At 39.2% G+C, this 12905-nt stretch overlaps 1 non-coding gene across 1 annotated transcript; it reads left to right on the top strand.

Annotated features, from left to right (window-relative positions):
- The first annotated feature begins 7879 nt into the window (after window positions 1-7879).
- On the top strand, window positions 7880-7953 carry TRNAC-ACA (transfer RNA cysteine (anticodon ACA)). The gene has a single exon. It is a non-coding gene; the product is annotated as a tRNA-Cys (tRNA).
- Window positions 7954-12905: the final 4952 nt, after the last annotated feature.

Raw genomic sequence — 12905 nt, 5'->3', positions numbered from 1 at the left:
AGAGAAGTATACATATCCAAATTCATTTACAAGGTCAGTGCCACCCTGATACTAAAGCCAGGTACCAGAATTACCCTGATAACAAGCAAGAAAAGAAAACTATAGACCAATATCCCAGATGAATACAGATACAAAAATTCTAAACAAAATACCAGCAAACCAAATTCAACAGCTATTTAAAAGGATCATGGATTATGACCAAGTGGGATTTATCCCTGGGATGCAAGGATGGTTCAACATATACAAATCAATGTGTCACACCATAAGGCCAGAATATAGAATAAAAATTATAGAATCATCTCAATAGATACACAAAAAGCACTTGACAAAATTCAAATATCCTTTCAGGATTAAAAAAATCTCAATATAAGGAAATTACCTCAACATAACAGAAGCCATATATGATAAGCACACAGGTAACATCACACTAAATGGTAAAAAAAAAAAATTGAAAGCTTTTCCTCTAATATCAATAACAGATAAAGATGACTGCTATGCTACTTCTATTTAACATAGTACTAGAAGTTAGAGGTAGAGCACTTTAGGCAAGAAAAAGAAATAAAAGGCATCCAAATTGGAAAATAAGATCTAAAATTATCCATGTTTGCAAATGACATGATCATATATATATATATATATACACACACCACATACAGAAAATCCTAAAGACTCCACCATAAAGGTGTTACAACTAACAAATTTGGTAAAGTTGCAGGATACAAAATCAACATACAAAAATCAGTTGCATTTCTATATACTAACAGTGAACTATTGGAAAAGAAAATTAAAGAAACAATCTCATTCACAATAGCATAAAAACATATTTAGGAATTTAGGAATACACATATAAATATAAATATACATATTTAGTATATTTAGGGATAAATTTAAACAAGGAGGTTAAAGACTTGTACACTAAAACCTATAAGACACTGATAAAGACACAAACAAATGGAAAGATATTCATGTCCAGGAACTGAGGAATTAATGTTGTTAAAATGTCCATACAACCCAAAGTGATCTACAGACTCTATGTAACCGCTACCAAAATTCTAGTGGTATTTTTCACAGAAATAGAAAAAACAATCCTAAAAGTCATATGGAAACACTGAAGGACATGAATAGAAAAAGCAATCCTGCAAAGCTGAAACACCCCACTTCCTGATTTCAAAATATACTACAGAGCTACAGAAGTTAAAACAGTACTGTGCCTGCATAAGACAGAGATCTAACCAATGGAACAGATTAAAGAGCCCAGAAATAAACATATGCATATATGGTCAACCTGATCTTTACTGAAACTGCCAAGAATACACAATAGGGAAAGGACAATTTCCCCAACAAATGGTGTTAAGAAAACTGGATATTCACATGCAAAAGAATGAAACCTTACCCTTGTTTTATACCATATACACAAATCACTCAAAATGGATTAACATTTAAAGAAGAGATAAGAAAGTGTAAAACTCCTAAAAGAAAATGTAGGGGAAAAGCTTTGTGATACTGGTCTTGACAATGACTTTTTTTGTATATGACAACAATACCTCAGGCAAGAAAAGAAAAACAGTTAACTGGGACTACATCAAACTAAAAAGCCTCTTTATAGCAACAGAAACAAGAAAGTGAAAAGGTAATTTGTGAACTCAGAGAAAACATTTGCAAACTATATAATTCATATATATATATATATATATATATATCAGATCAGTCACTCAGTGACGTCCGACTCTTTGCAACACCACGAATCGCAGCACGCCAGGCCTCTCTGTCCATTACCATCTCCTGGAGTTCACTCAGACTCACGTCCATCGAGTCAGTGATGCCATCCAGCCATCTCATCCTCTGTCGTCCCCTTCTCCTCCTGCCCCCAATCCCTCCCAGCATCAGAGTCTTTTCCAATGAGTCAACTCTTCACATGAGGTGGCCAAAGTACTGGAGTTTCAGCTTCAGCATCATTCCCTCCAAAGAAATCCCAGGGCTGATCTCCTTCAGAATGGACTGGTTGGAGCTCCTTGCAGTCCAAGGGACTCTCAAGAGTCTTCTCCAACACCACAGTTCAAAAGCATCAATTCTTCAGTGCTTAGCCTTCTTCATAGTTCAACTCTCACATCCATACATGACCACAGGAAAAACCATAGCCTTGACTAGATGGACCTTTGTTGGCAAAGTAATGTCTCTGCTTTTGAATATGCTATCTAGGTTGGTCATAACTTTCCTTCCAAGGAGTAAGTGTCTTTTAATTTCATGGCTACAGTCACCATCTGCAGTGATTTTGGAGACCAGAAACATAAAGTCTGACACTGTTTCCACTGTTACCCCATCTATTTCCCATGAAGTGATGGGACCAGATGCCATGATCTTCATTTTCTGAATGTTGAGCTTTAAGCCAACTTTTTCACTCTCCACTTGCACTTTCATCAAGAGGCTTTTTAGTTCCTCTTCACTTTCTGCCATAAGGGTGGTGGCATCTGCATATCTGAGGTTATTGATATTTCTCCCAGAAATCTTGATTCCAGCTTGTGTTTCTTCCAGTCCAGCATTTCTCATGATGTACTCTGCATAGAAGTTAAATGAACAGGGTGACAATATACAGCCTTGACGAACTCCTTTTCCTATTTGGAACCAGTCTGTTCCATGTCCAGTTCTAACTGTTGCTTCCTGACCTGCATACAAATTTCTCAAAAGGCAGATCAGGTGGTCTGGTATTCCCATCTCTTTCAGAATTTTCCACAGTTTATTGGGATCCACACAGTCAAAGGCTTTGGCATAGTCAATAAAGCAGAAATAGATGCTTTTCTGGAACTCTCTTGCTTTTATGATGATCCAGCGGATGTTGGCAATTTGATCTCTGGTTCCTCTGCCTTTTCTAAAACCAGCTTGAACATCAGGAAGTTCATGGTTCACGTATTGGTGAAGCCTGGCTTGGAGAATTTTGAGCAGTACTTTACTAGCGTGTGAGATGAGTGCAGTTGTGTGGTAGTTTGAGCATTCTTTGGCATTGCCTTTCTTTGGGATTGGAATGAAAACTGACCTTTTCCAGTCCTGTGGCCACTGCTGAGTTTTCCAAATTTGCTGGCATATTGAGTGCAGCACTTTCACAGCATCATCTTTCAGGATTTGGAATAGCTCAACTGGAATTCCATCACCTCCACTAGCTTTGTTCATAGTGATGCTTTCTAAGGCCCACTTGACTTCACATTCCAGGATGTCTGGCTCTAGGTCAGTGATCACACCATCGTGATTATCTGGGTCATGAAGATCTTTTTTGTACAGTTCTTCTGTGTATTCCTGCCAGCTCTTCTTAATATCTTCTGCTTCTGTTAGGTCCATACCATTTCTGTCCTTTATCGAGCCCATCTTTGCATGAAATGTTCCTTTGGTATCTCTGATTTTCTTGAAGAGATCCCTAGTGTTTCCCATTCTGTTGTTTTCCTCTGTTTCTTTGCATTGATCGCTGAGGAAGGCTTTCTTATCTCTTCTTGCTATTCTTTGGAACTCTGCATTCAAATGCTTATATCTTTCCTCTTCTCCTTTGCTTTTCACTTCTCTTCTTTTCACAGCTATTTGTAAGGCCTCCCCAGACAGCCATTTTGCTTTTTTGCATTTCTTTTCCATGGGGATGGTCTTGATCCCTGTCTCTTGTACAATGTCATGAACCTCCTTCCATAGTTCATCACGCACTCTATCTATCAGATCTAAGCCCTTAAATCTATTTTTCACTTCCACTGTATAATCATAAGGGATTTGATTTAGGTCATACCTGAATGGTCTAGTGGTTTTCCCTACTTTCTTCAATTTAAGTCTGAATTTGGCAATAAGGAGCTCATGATCTGAGCCACAGTCAGCTCCTGGTCTTGTTTTTGCTGACTGTATAGAGCTTCTCCATCTTTGGTTGCAAAGAATATAATCAATCTGATTTTGGTGTTGACCATCTGGTGATGTCCATGTACAGAGTCTTCTCTTGTGTTGTTGGAAGAGGGTGTTTGCTATGACTAGTTCATTTACTTGGCAAAACTCTATTAGTCTTTGCCCTGCTTCATTCCGTATTCCAAGGCCAAATTTGCCTGTTACTCCAGGTGTTTCTTGACTTCTGACTTTTGCATTCCAGTCCCCTATAAGGAAAAGGACATCTTTTTTTGGGTATTAGTTCTAAAAGGTCTTGTAGGTCTTCACAGAACCGTTCAACTTCAGCTTCTTCAGCACTACTGGTTGAGGCATAGACTTGGATTACTGTGATATTGAATGGTTCGCCTTGGAAACGATCAGAGATCATTCTGTCATTTTTCAGAAGCAGAAGATATTAAGAAGAGGTGACAAGAATACACAGAAGAACTGTACAAAAAAGATCTTCACGACCAAGATAATAATGATGGTGTGATCACTCATCTAGAGCCAGACATCCTGGAATGTGAAGTCAAGTGGGCCTTAGAAAGCATCACTATGAACAAAGCTAGTGGAGGTGATGGAATTCCAGTTGAGCTATTCCAAATCCTGAAAGTTTCACAGCACACAAATGATGCTGTTAAAGTGCTGCACTCAATATGCCAGCAAATTTGGAAAACTCAGCAGTGGCCACAGGACTGGAAAAGGTCAGTTTTCATTCCCATCCCAAAGAAAGGCAATGCCAAAGAATGCTCAAACTACCACACAACTGCACTCATCTCACACGCTAGTAAAGTACTGCTCAAAATTCTCCAAGCCAGGCTTCACCAATACGTGAACCATGAACTTCCTGATGTTCAAGCTGGTTTTAGAAAAGACAGAGGAACCAGAGATCAAATTGCCAACATCCGCTGGATCATCATAAAAGCAAGAGAGTTCCAGAAAAACACCTATTTCTGCTTTATTGACTATGCCAAAGCCTTTGACTGTGTGGATCCCAATAAACTGTGGAAAATTCTGAAAGAGATGGGAATACCAGACCACCTGACCTGCCTCTTGAGAAATCTGTATGCAGGTCAGGAAGCAACAGTTAGAATTGGACATGGAACAACAGACTGGTTCCAAATAGGAAAAGGAGTACATGAAGACTGTATATTGTCACTCTGCTTATTTAACTTCTATGCAGAGTACATCATGAGAAATGCTGGGCTGGAAGAAGCACAAGCTGGAATCAAGATTGTTGGGAGAAATATCAAGAACCTCAGATATGCAGATGCCACCACCCTTATGGCAGAAAGTGAAGAGGAACTAAAAAGCCTCTTGATGAAAGTGCAAGTGGAGAGTGAAAAAGTTGGCTTAAAGCTCAACATTCAGAAAACGAAGATCATGGCATCTGGTCCCATCACTTCATGGGAAATAGATGGGGAAACAGTGGAAACAGTGTCAGACTTTATTTTGTTAGGCTCCAAAATCACTGCAGATGGTGATTGCAGCCATGAAATTAAAAGATGCTTACTCCTTGGAAGGAAAGTTATGACCAACCTAGATAGCATATTGAAAAGAAGAGACATTACTTTGCCAACAAAGGTCCATCTAGTCAAGGCTATGGTTTTTCCAGTGGTCATGTATGGATGTGAGGGTTGGACTGTGAAGAAAGCTGAGTGCCAAAGAATTGATGCTTTTGAACTGTGGTGTTGGAGAAGACTCTTGAGAGTCCCTTGGACTGCAAGGAGCTCCAACCAGTCCATTCTGAAGGAGATCAGCCCTGGGATTTCTTTGGAGGGAATGATGCTAAAGCTGAAACTCCAGTACTTTGGCCACCTCATGTGAAGAGTTGACTCATTGGAAAAGACTCTGATGCTGGGAGGGATTGGGGGCAGGAGGAGAAGGGGACGACAGAGGATGAGATGGCTGGATGGCATCACTGACTCGATGGACGTGAGTCTGAGTGAACTCCGGGAGTTGGTGATGGACAGGGAGGCCTGGCGTGCTGCGATTCATGGGGTCCCAAAGAGTCAGACACGACTGAGCGACTAACTGAACTGAAGGACCTGAATAGGCATTTATCCAAAGAAGATATATTAATGTCTATCAGGTACATGAAAAAATGTTCCACAGTCTATAAATGTAAAGGAAATACAAATCAAAGCCACAATGAAATATCGTCTCATACCTGTAAGGATGGTTATTATTTAAAAAAAAAAAAAGATCACAAGAGTTGATGAGGATGTGGAAAAACTGGAACCTTTGTGCACTGTTGGTAGAAATGCAAAACAGTATAGCCACTATGGTAAACCACATAAAGGTTCTTAAAAAAAAACAGAACTACCATATGACCAAGGAATCCCACTTTTAGGTATTTATCCAAAAGAACTGAAACCAAGATCTCAAAGAAATATTAGCACTTCCATGTTCATTACACCATCATTCACGATAGCCAAGATGTGAAAACAACATAAATGCCTAACAACAGATGAATGAAGAAACAATACTATACACATACAATGGATTATTATTTAGCCTTTAAAAAGAAGGAAACTCTGCAACATGCAACAACATGGATGAACTTTGAAGATTTTATGCTAACTGAAATAAACCAGTCACAGAAAGACAAGAATTACATGACTTCACTTATATAAGGTATATAAAATCATCAAAATCATAGAATCAAAATGTGCAATGGTGGTTGCCAAGGGGCAGAGGGGTGGTATGAATTATTAATCAACAGGCATAAAGTTTTAGTTAAGTAAGATGAATAAGTTCTAAAGATCTTTTATACAATATACTGTTATCTATCCTATAGTTAACAAGACTGTATTGGACACTTAAAAATTATTAAGAGGGTAAATCTCAGGCTACGTGCTCTAAAAGTTAAATTTTAAAAAAGAACTCTGAAATGGGTCTGACTGGGTTAAATCAATTCTTTTTTGAGGCTCTGAAGGATAATTCGTTTCTTACCTTTTCTACTCTCTAGAGGCTACCCACATTCCTATGCTTACTGCCCTCTCTATTTCATCTTCAGAGCCATCCACATCAGACTAAGACTCCCACTGCTAACTCTCTGGCTCTTTGTTATGCCTCTGTCTCCCATTTATATAATTACATTGGGACCATCTGGATAATCTCCCTATACGTGGGAGAGTGACTAATGTCCTCCAAAGATATCCAAGTCTGAATTCCTGGAACCTATGATTACTGCCATATGGAAAGAGGTACTTCTGCATATGTAATTAAATTAAGGATTTTGAAATAGGGAAATTATCCTAGATTATCTGGGTGAACTGTAATTATAAGTGTCCTTATAAGAGGGAGATTGAAGGAGATTTTATGAAAGAGATATGACAGAAGCAGAGATTAGAGAGATTTATGCTTCCAAGATAGAGGAAGGGATCCCTATCCAAGGAATACAAGTGTCCACTAGAAGACAAGAAAAGGGACTTTACATTCAGAGACTCCAGGAAAAAATTAGCCATACAAACATTTTTATTTTAGCCCAGTTAAACTGATTTTGGCCTTGTGAAATCCAAAACTGTAAGAAAATACACATGTATTGTTTTAAGCTACTAAATCTTAGTAACAATAGGAAACTAATACACCATCTCAAAGTCTGCTGATTACCAACCTTAATTCCACCTGAAACCTTCATTTCATTTGCCTTGTAACTTAACATACTCAATTTCCAGGGATTAGGACATGGACATCTTGGGGGAAGGGCATTATAATGCCTATACCACAATTTCACATAAAGGGAAAATAAAGTACAGGTCAACAAAATAAGTAAATGTCAAGTATTAACAGCAAATGTAGGAGAATGTAATCACAATCTTGGGTGTGTCAAAGGTCTTAAGACAACAATATTGTTAAGACTGCTTTTTAAAAAACTGATATTTATTTCCATTAATATTTTAAAACTCTGTAATCTAAATTACATAAAGCAAAAGCACAAGCAACAAGCTGGCAGAAAACATTTGCAGCATATATAACCAAGGATAGGACTTCCCTGGTGGCTCAGATGGTAAAAGCATCTGCCTACAATGCAGGAGACCCGGGTTCGATCCCTGGGTTGGGGAAGATCCCCCTGGAGAAGAAAATGGCAACCCACTCCAGTACTCTTACCTTGAAAATCCCAAGGATAGATGGAGGAGCCTGGTAGGCCACAGTCCACGGACTCGCAAAGAGTTGGTCCAAAGAGTTGGATACGACTGAGCGACTTCACTTTCACCAAGGATTAGTAGCCCATTTTATACTAGTAAAAATAGAAAATGACTTAAGTGTCTATCAGTAAGGGAATGATTAAATGGTGCATTTACCCATACAATAGAAAGTTAGTCGCACTAACTTTTTGTGATTTGTAATCCAACTCTTTGTGATTCCATGGACTGCAGCCTGTCCCACTCCTCTGTCCATGGAGTTCTCCAGGCACAAGTACTGGAGTGGGCTGCCATATTCTCTCTGGGGGATCTGCCCGACCTGGGGATCGAATCCAGGTGTCCCACGTTGCAGGCAGATTCTTTACCAGCTGAGCCACAAGGGAAGCATACGATAGGCTACCTACAACAATTTAAAAGAATAAGCAAGAATTTTTCTGATTCTTTGCAAAAATCTCAAAGACATTGATATTTTAGACAGTAACATAACAGTACATACTGTATAATGCTATTTTTAGGGGGGAAACAATATGTACCAAACAAAACCATAAATCATAAAGTATTGTCCCCACTTTTATGAAGATATCAGCAGTTACCTCTGGGCAGAAGAGCAGTAGCAAAGGGAAACATTAATTTTGTTCTATATTATTTGAAGGCAGACACACTCATGTATAAACTGCATAATACTTTTTAAAGCACAATTTTATCTTGTTCATCATTGTATCCAAGCAGCCAGCACAGTACTTGACTGGTAATGTTTGTTTAGTGAATGAAATCCAAGGGGATGAGATTTACTGCTAATGATAAATCCTGTGCTGGTGAGAATATGCCTGAGTTGTGCCTAAATTCTTTCTGCTTCAAGCCCAGCTTGGTCTTCATTTGGAAACTGCTTTGGGGAAACTGGAAGTCTGAGCCAAAAGTGAGTGAGTGAATATGTGTGTGTGTGTGCTTTTGTATGTATAATGATTTATATTCTTTATGCTTCCAGACAACAACTCTGTTGTTGTAGTCATCCTCATACCCATTTTACAAATAAGGAAATGAAGGCTTAGATAAGAGACTAACTGAAATGACTTACCCTAAGGTTTTCTTTGTTCTCTTCCTGTAAATGCAATTTTGACAGTAACAGAATTCTTACAAAACAGAATGTGGTGAGTTCAACAAAACTACTTCCTTCTACCAGTACCTGTTTTACTTTACTAGGTGTTTGTTTTACTTGTATTAGATAGTTCATACCCTTGTTTTTTAAACTGGCAGTAAACTGTATTCAGTACAAAGTAAATCTCCCTCCACACAGCCTGTAGTCATCTACCTCCCTCCCTTGAGACAATAGTCAGCAACTTTTTCTGTGTCTTTTCAGAAATATTCCATGTATATACAAGCACACATACAAATATACCTAAAATCTAATTTGAAGTATTTTACACACATAGTCCTGTACTTTTCTTATTTCACTCAACAATGTACCTTGGAAATCATTTCATATTTGCTAGATCTGCTACATTCTGGTTAATAGCTGTACATTACTAATTTTAGGGAAAACTCATAATTTAATTAATCCCTCATTTGTGGCAACTGCAGTTGTTTAATATCTTCTGTTATTACAAAGCTACAGTGGCTATTGTTATACATAGGCCATTTTGCACACATGTAAATGTATCTGCAGAATAATATCTAGAGGAGCAATTGCTGAATACAAAAGATGCCCCTTAAATTTTTCATGGATACTGATAATTTTCCTCTGTAGATGTTATATAATTTTACTGCCCCCCCACCAATATTTATTTATACTCCTCTGCCAACACTTGGTAATATTTTTTTTAATTAATTTATTTTTTAATTGAAGGAATCTTGCCTTACAGAATTTTGTTGTTTTCTGTCATACGTAGTGTTTTCTTATACAAAGAAAAGGAAAAAAAAGAAAAAAGAAAAAATTTACTTCATTTGCATTTGGCACCCAAAGGTAGCTCTTTCAACCTTGCCCAGGGGCAAGTTGCAGTTCATCAACCCTCACTTCCTGCAATGGTACTACTTATCAACTGAAACTGTGAAACCTATTTCCCTCTCTTTTACTTTAAACATGTTTGATCTATTTCATATAGGGCTGGGCATGGAAATTATTAATTCTGCTCTTCCATTTGAAAGATAACTCTCCTTTCAAAGTGATCAACCCCTCACTACCCTGGGTCACTTTCTGATTGAACTCTCCAGAAACATCCACCTTTGGTTCTAGCCTGGACCCACTGCCCCTTCCTGGTAAGTATTTACATCAGGTACTTTTTCTGGCAAAAAAGAAACACACTGTAGCCATCTCTCTCCTCCCTCCTTTCATCAATCTCATCTCAATGGTCCTTGCTGCTGCTGCTGCTGCCAAGTCGCACCAGTTGTGTCAGCCTCTGTGCAACCCCACAGACGGCAGCCGACCAGGCTCCTCCATCCCTGCGATTCTCCAGGCAAGAGTACTGGAGTGGGTTGCCATTGCCTTCTCCACAATGGTCCGTAGGAAAACACTTTATTTCATTATTATTTCAGTTCAGTTCAGTCACTCACTTGTGTCCAACTCTTTGCAACCCCATGAACCACAGCACGCCAGGCCTCCCTGTCCATCACCAACTCCCAGAGTTTACTCAAACTCATGTCCACTGAGTCAGTGATGCCATCCAATCATCTCATCCTGTCGTCCCCTTCTCCTCCTGCCCTCAATCTTTGCCAGCATCAGGGTCTTTTCAAATGAGTCAGTTCTTTGCATCAGGTGGCTAAAGTATTGGAGCTTCAGCTTCAACATCAGTCCTTCCAATGAACACCCAGGACTGATCTCCTTTAGGATGGACTGGTTGGATCTCCTTGCAGTCCAAGGGACTCTCAAGTCTTCTCCAACACCACAGTTCAAAAGCATCAATTCTTCAGCGCTCAGCTTTCTTTACAGTCCAACTCAACATCCATACATGACTACTGGAAAAATCATAGCCTTGACTAGACAGACCTTTGTTGGCAAAGTAATGTCTCTGCTTTTGAATATTCTGGACTTCCCTTGTAATATGCTATCTAGGTTGGTCATAACTTTCCTTCCAAGGAGTAAGCGTCTTTTAATTTCATGGCTGCAGTCACCATCTGTAGTGATTCTGGAGCCCCCCAAAATGAAGTCTGACACTGTTTCCCCTCTTTCCCCATATATTTGCCATGAACTGATGGGACCCAATGCCATGATCTCAGTTTTCTGAATGTTGAGCTTTAAGCCAATTTTTTTACTCTCCTCTTTCACTTTCATCAAGAGGCTCTTTAGTTCTTCTTCACTTTCTGCCATAAGGGTGGTGTCATCTGCATATCTGAGGTTACTGATATTTCTCCCAGCAATCTTGATTCCAGCTTGTGCTTCCCTCAGCCCAGCATTTCTCATGATGTATTCTGCATAGAAGTTAAATAAGTAGGGTGACAATACACAGCCTTGATGTGCTCCTTTTCCTATTTGGAACCAGTCTGTTGTTCCATGTCCAGTTCTAACTGCTGCTTCCTGACCTGCATATAGGTTTCTCAAGAGGCAGGTCAGGCGGTCTGGTATTCCCATCTCCTTCAGAATTTTCCACAGTTTGTTGTAATCCACACAGTCAAAGGCTTTGGCATAGTCAATAAAGCAGAAGTAGATGTTTTTCTGGAACTCTCTTGCTTTTTCCATGATCCAGCAGATGTTGGCAATTTGATCTCTGGTTCCTCTGCCTTTTCTAAAACCAACTTGAACATCAGGAACTTCATGGTTCACGTATTGGTGAAGCCTGGCTTGGAGAATGTTGAGCAGTACTTTACTAGCGTGTGAGATGAGTGCAATTGTGCGGTAGTTTGAGCATTCTTTGGCATTGCCTTTCTTTGGGATTGGAATGAAAACTGACCTTTTCCAGTCCTGTGGCCACTGCTGAGTTTTCCCAATTTGCTGGCATATTGAGTGCAGCACTTTCACAGCATCATGTTTTAGGATTTAAAATAGCTCAACTGGAATTCCATCACTTCCACTAGCTTTGTTCATAGTGATGCTTCCTAAGGCCCACTTGACTTCACATTCCAGGATGTCTTACTCTAGGTGAGTGTGAGTGATCACACCGTCGTGATTATCTGGGTCATGAAGATCTTTTTTGTGCAGTTCTTCTGTGTATTCTTGCCACCTCTTCTTAATATCTTCTGCTTCTGTTAGGTCCATATCATTTCTGTCCTTTATTGAGCCCATCTTTGCGTGAAATGTTCCTTGGTATCTCTAATTTTCTCGAAGAGGTGTCTAGTCTTTCCCATCTATTGTTTTCCTCTATTTCTTTGCATTGATCATTGAGGAAGGTTTTCTTATCTCTCCTTGATATTCTTTGGAACTCTGCATTCAAATGGGAATATCTTTCCTTTTCTCCTTTGCTTTTCCCTTCTCTTCTTTTCACAGCTATTTTTAAGGCCTCCTCAGACAGCCATTTTGCTTTTGCATTTCTTTTTCTTGGGGATGGTCTTGATTCCTGTCACCTGTACAATGTCGCGAACCTCCGTCCATAGTTCATCAGGCACTCTATCAGATCTGGTCCCTTAAATCTATTTCTCACTTCCACTGTACAGTCATTATTATTTAGCTTTGTGCAAACTAGTTTCCCCAGTTTCCCACCCACAAAGATAGACTCCTTGATTTCTAAGGCCAAATTTATTTCTTCTTACTATCGTGCCATTAAAAATAGTTTCCCCACTTCCCCACCTACAAAGATAGACTCCTTGATTTCCAAGGCCAAATTTATTTCTTCTTACTACTGGGCCAATAGAAAATCTATTTATTCTTTCCTAGACAAAGTTTGTGGAGAAAGAAATGGCAACCCACTCCAGTATTCTTGCCTGGAAACCCTATGAACAAAGGAG

Source organism: Bos indicus, chromosome 8, assembly GCF_029378745.1.
Source record: "Bos indicus isolate NIAB-ARS_2022 breed Sahiwal x Tharparkar chromosome 8, NIAB-ARS_B.indTharparkar_mat_pri_1.0, whole genome shotgun sequence".
Lineage (NCBI taxonomy): Eukaryota > Metazoa > Chordata > Mammalia > Artiodactyla > Bovidae > Bos > Bos indicus.
The sequence above is the reverse complement of the archived record's forward strand: the minus strand, read 5'-3'. Positions and strand labels throughout refer to the sequence as shown.